Here is a 6,331-nt window from a genome sequence, read left to right on the forward strand (position 1 = left end):
CACACATATCAAGTGCTTGATTAAAAAAATAAAATACATAGTGTCATAGTGCTATTGTAGTGTCAGAACTAATAGGTAGAATGTGGTTCAATTCCCGGCAACAATAAATTTTTAATTATGATAGATACAGGGGTGAATCCGTCATTTCACTGAGAATAAAAAGTCTCACTAATTTTATAGGCATGTTGGGCTAATACATATATATATATATAAGAGATGATATTAACATTATGAATTAAATTTTTGTGTGTAGATGATAATATTATCTATTATTTAATTTTGGCTTATTTTATTTTTGTTGTAAATTATTTCGTGCTGTCAATTTTAATTTTAAATTATTTTGAATTTTGAAATATCTTGACTCATCTTTTGATGTATTTTCCTATCTGTCTTTTAATTATTTTGATTGTTTAAATAAATTTGGAAGAGTTTGACATTGTATTGAAGGGCTCAGGAATAAGTTGACCGTAAGTAATATGAATTCTAGTTGGAATTATATAGTTTGTAGTTTGTTAGATATATTTGAGATGTCAGGTCTAATATGATTTGTGTTTAGTTTTCAAAACTTAACTATAGGACAAATCAGGTTTTACTGAAATCAAGACTTACTGGAAGTCAAAATTTAAGGTCATATCAGAACTTAAGTGCGGGAGGACTTATAGTTAAGGAAGGAAACTGATTTATAGTAGAAGATCAAGACTAAACAAAAGAAGATATGCATGGAAAGAGTTAGAAGACTGGAAGACTTGTAGAAGATATCTTATTGATATATTTTAGGAGACAGAATTATATTCCATATTAATTAGAAGTTATCTTGTAACTGTGTACTATATAAACACGGACTTAGGGTTTACACTATATGTGTTATCATTATCGAGAAGATTATACATTGTAACCTCGTAGCTCTTAGTGATATTTGTTCATCACTGAGAGAGAACAATTCTATTGTAACAGAGTTTATCATATTGAATATATCTGTTTACTGTTACTTGTGTATAAAATTGATTTGATTGTATTAAACACTGTATTCAACCCCCTTCTACAGTGTTGTGTGACCTAATAATTGGTATCAGAGCTTATCTGTTAACAGACATACAATAAATATCCAAACAATCATGTCTGAAGAAGCACAACCTCCAACCAAGCCCACCAAAACTGAAGAAACTCAAAAAACTCAAACCCACGGTCGATATGAGACTATTAGGGTTCCCATACTGAGACCTTCAGAGTATCTCATATGGAAAGTGAAGATGGCTATGTTTCTGGAAGCTACAGATCCTGAATACCTTGACAGAATTAATGAAGGACCATATAAGCCTACCAAACTCTCTGTTGTAGTTGCTGATCAACCAGCAATGACCATACCAAAGGAGAAATATGAGTACACAGCTGAAGACATCTCATCTATTACCAAGGATGCAAGGGTAAGGCATTTGTTGCATAGTGCCATTGATAATGTCATGTCAAACAGGGTAATTAATTGTAAAACTGCAAAGGAGATATGGGATGCTTTGGAGACAAGATGCCAGAGAACTGATGCAATCAAAAAGAACAGGAGGACTATACTCACTCAAGAGTATGAGCACTTTGACTCAAAAGCTGATGAGTTATTAACTGATTTATATGACAGGTTTTCAGAACTCTTGAATGATCTGTCACTAGTGGACAAGGAATATGATCTTGAAGATTCAAATCTAAAATTCCTTTTAGCTCTTCCTGAAAATTGGGATTTGAAGTCTACTACCATAAGAGACAACTATGACCTTACTGAAACTACTCTTGATGAAATTTATGGTATGCTCAAGACTCATGAACTTGAGATGGATCAAAGGAGCAAGAGGCATGGAAGAAAGTCAAGAACACTTGCTCTTAAAGCTGAGGAGGAATCTCCTAAAATTATTGCCTCAAAGAGGGGCAAAGGAAAGGCTCTCATCATAAAGTTTGATTCAGAGTCATCATATTCTGATGATGATGATTCAGAAACTGAAAGTTTACCTGAGATGGATGCTGATGAAGAGATGATGAAATTATGTGCTCTTATGGTGAAGGGTATCACAACGATAGCCTACAAGAAATTCAGAAAAGGCAAGAAGTTTTTCAGGATAAGTGGAAGTTCTGATAAGAAATGGTTCAGAAAGTTTGAAGGTAAAGGAAAGTCTGACAGAGGAGACAACTTAAATGTCAAATGCTACAATTATGGTGAAAGAGGCCACATATCTCCTGACTACAAGAAAGGAAAAAGTGACAAAGGCAAGGCACTGGTTACAAAGAAGAAAAGCTGGACAGACACTTCAGATTCTGAACATGAGGTGAACTATGCCCTAATGGAAAATGCTGATGGCAGCCCTGAAACTGCTGAATTAAAGGTACCTCAAAAAACTTATGCCTTTCATACTGATGATACTAGTTGAGATTATATCTTAAAACCATGTTTATTAGTTATAGAGATCAGACTTTAACATGTGAAAGATTAACTTCTGAAAATTCTGCTTATAAAAAGAGAAATGATTATTTAGAAAATGAGTTAGTTTTTCTTCAATAAACTAAGAAAGAAAAAGATGATGCTTTATATGTTAAATTGAAGTGTTAAAATCGAATGAATCTCTAAAAGCTGCATTAGAAAAGGAAAGGGAGATTATCAGAACTTGGACTAACTCTGGCAGAACAACTCAGATTTTATTAAGTAGTGGAAACTGGAAAGAGGGCTTAAGTTATGGAGATAATAAAAATGAAAAAGGAACTGAACAAATTGAGCCATTTTTTGTTAAACAGACTGCTAAGCCAAAGGTAAATCCTGTTAAGTTTGTAGCAAAAACTATAAAGTCTGATTCTGAAAAGATGAAAGAGTCTGTGATAGAAGTTGAAATAAGTCAACTTCTAACAAATTAAAATAGGATAAACCAGCTGAAGTCAACATAGGCTTAATGACAAATAAGCAGCTTAAGTATAAGCTAAAAGAGATTAGGAATGTCAACAAGGTAAAGGAAGCTAGGAAAAATAGGAATGGAAAGGAAGGTGTGAACAAAAGCAATAATTATATGCCTGATCCTAATGCTCCTAGAAAAAAATGTTATAACCGTGGAAACTCTAACCATCTTGCTTCTTTTTGCAGGAAGAATAAAGATATAAACTCTTTACCTCCTAGATCAGGAGTTAAGAGTCAGTCTGTTAGGATTAAACCATAAAATCCTTGTTTTCATTGTGGTAGTTTATGGCATTCCATTTATACTTGTAAGGAATATCATAGTTTGTACTATGATTATTATCAAATAAAACCTTCTTTGAAGAAAGTTACTTTAATTCCTTCTAGTGTAAAGTCTGATGCAAAGTTTGATGTAAGTTCTGATAAACAACATGTTAGCATAAACTCTTAAATTAAATCCGCTGCAAATGCTAACCAACTTAAAAAGGCCAAAGGATCCAAGAAAGTCTGGGTCCTTAAAACTAACCATTAGTGGTCTTTGTGATGGCAGGGCAACAGGAAAAACATCCTAGTGATGGACAGTGGATGTTCAGGACATATGACTGAAAATAAAGCCCTGCTATCAGACTTTGTGGAGAAAGTTGGCCTAGGAGTTTCTTATGGAGATGGCAACATAGGAAAAACTCTAGGATATGGCAATATAAATCTTGGGATCATTGAAACAGTAGCTCTTATCTCAGGACTGAAACACAATCTGCTAAGTGTGAGTCAAATCTGTGACAGAGGTTATCATGTGGATTTCTTTGAACAATACCTTGAAGTTGTAAGCAATTTTATAGGAAAAGTGGTTCTGAAAGGTTACAGGCATGGTAACATTTATGAAGCCAGACTTTCAACAAGTTCTGATGGTTCTGCAATCTTTCTGTTGAGTAGAGCATCAATTGAAGAAAGCTGGAATTGGCACAAAAGACTCTCTCATTTAAATTTCAACAATATAAATGAGCTTGTAAAGAAAGATCTTGTTATAGGACTGCCAAAATTAGTATTTGCTCCTGATGGCCTTTGTGATTCATGTCAAAAGGCAAAACAAAGAAAATCTTCTTTCAAGAGCAAAACTGAACCTTCAATTCTTGAGCCTTATCACCTACTGCATGTTGATCTATTTGGTCCAGTCAATGTCATGTCTATTGCAAAGAAGAAATATGCTATGATTATAGTGGATGAGTTCATAAGGTACACTTGGGTGTATTTCTTGCACAAGAAGAATAAAACTGCATCTACTCTAATTGATCATGTCAGACAGCTGGATAAGTTGGTCAAAGATTCTGTTAAAATTATAAAAAGTGATAATGGCACTGAGTTCAAGAATTCAATCATGGAAGAGTTCTGCAAAGAGCATGGAATCAAACAGGAATTTTCTGCACCTGGAACTCCACAGCAAAATAGAGTTGTAGAAAGAAAGAACATGACTCTCATTGAAGCTGCACAGACTATGCTTGATGAAGCAAAGTTACCAACCCACTTTTGGGCTGAAGTTGTGCAGACTGCTTGTTTTACACAGAATGCTACACTCATAAACAAGTATGGAAAAACACCATATGAGATGGTGAAGAAAAAGAAGCCAAATCTGAAATACTTTCATGTATTTGGTTGTAAGTGTTTCGTTCTTAAGACTTGTCCTGAACAGCTGTCAAAATTTGATCTAAAAGCTGATGAAGGAATTTTTGTTGGATATCCACTTTCCACAAAAGCCTTCAGAGTATACAATTTAAGAACAAGGGTTGTCATGGAATCTATCAATGTATCTTTTGATGATAAGAAGATTACTGGTCTTGAAGATTTTAATGATCATGATCAGCTGAGATTTGAAAATGAAGATTTAAATTCTAATTCTGTAAATTCTGATGACTTAAACTCTGATCCTGTAAGTTCTGACGGGTTAAGTTATGATGTCATTGAAACTGTGGTAACAACTCCAAAGGAAAATGCACTTGTCCAAGGGGAGCAAGTTGAAGATCCTACCACAACTCAAGACTCTCAAGAAGCATCAACACCTGTCACTGACTCTTTAAGTTCTGATTCATCAAGTTCTGATGAGCCAAATTCTGATAATTTTGGAAACTCTGATTCTTCAAATCCTGAAGGATCTAAATCAAATTCTGAAGTCTCAGAGAGCATGACTACAGGGGGAGGATCTGAAAATGCTGATGGAGACAACATGGATCATGGGGGAGGATCCAGTTCTAGAGAACAAATTCCATCTGCAAGGAAGTGGACTAAATCACATACACTTGACTTGATAATTGGAGATCCTGAAGCAGGTGTCAGAACTAGAACTGCAACATCAAATGAATGTCTCTATCATTCTTTTCTATCTCAAACTGAACCAAAGAAAGCGGAAGAAGCTCTTCAAGATGTTGATTGGGTGCAAGCAATGCAGGAAGAGTTAAATGAATTTGAAAGAAATAAAGTCTGGACCCGAGTGTCAACACCAAAGAACAGATCCATTGTTGGCACAAAATGGGTGTTCAGAAAAAAAACTGACAGTGATGGCATAATTACAAGGAACAAAGCAAGGTTGGTTGCTAAAGGCTACTCTCAATAGGAGGGTATTGATTATGATGAAACATTTGCACCAATTGCTAGATTGGAATCCATAAGAATCTGTTTGGCTTATGTTGCTCACAAAAAGTTTAAAGTCTTTCAAATGGATGTGAAAAGTGCTTTTCTTAATGGAGAATTGAAAGAAGAGGTATATGTTGAACAACCTCCAGGCTTTGTAGATTCAAAATTTCCAAATCATGTCTACAGGCTTGACAAAGCACTTTATGGCCTTAAGCAAGCTCCAAGAGCATGGTATGAGATTTTAGCTCAATTCCTTCTGGAAAGTGGATTTCATAGAGGCACAATTGATAAAATACTGTTCAACCTCAACCATGGAAAGGACTTACTTTTGGTACAGATATATGTTGATGATATCATATTTGGTTCTATAAATGCCAAACTCTGTGAAAGGTTTGTAAAGCTAATGCAATCAAGATATCAAATGAGTATGATGGGAGAACTTAGCTATTTTCTGGGACTTCAAGTCAAGCAAAATGAAGAAGGTACTTTTATCTGTCAATCCAAGTACACCAGAAATTTACTCAAGAAATTTGGAATGCAAGACTGTTCAACTGCATCCACTCCCATGGCCACTGCAACCAAGTTAGATAAAGATACTAGTTCATCAGTAGATATTACTAACTACAGAGGTATGATTGGCTCTTTACTCTATTTAACTGCAAGTAGACCTTATATCATGTATGCTACCTGTCTTTGTGCAAGATTTCAGGTTGATACAAGAGAACCTCATCTAATAGCTGTGAAAAGAATTTTCAAGTACCTTAAGGGTATAGCTGATCTAGG

Source organism: Apium graveolens, chromosome 9 (assembly GCF_009905375.1).
Source record: "Apium graveolens cultivar Ventura chromosome 9, ASM990537v1, whole genome shotgun sequence".
Taxonomy (NCBI): domain Eukaryota; kingdom Viridiplantae; phylum Streptophyta; class Magnoliopsida; order Apiales; family Apiaceae; genus Apium; species Apium graveolens.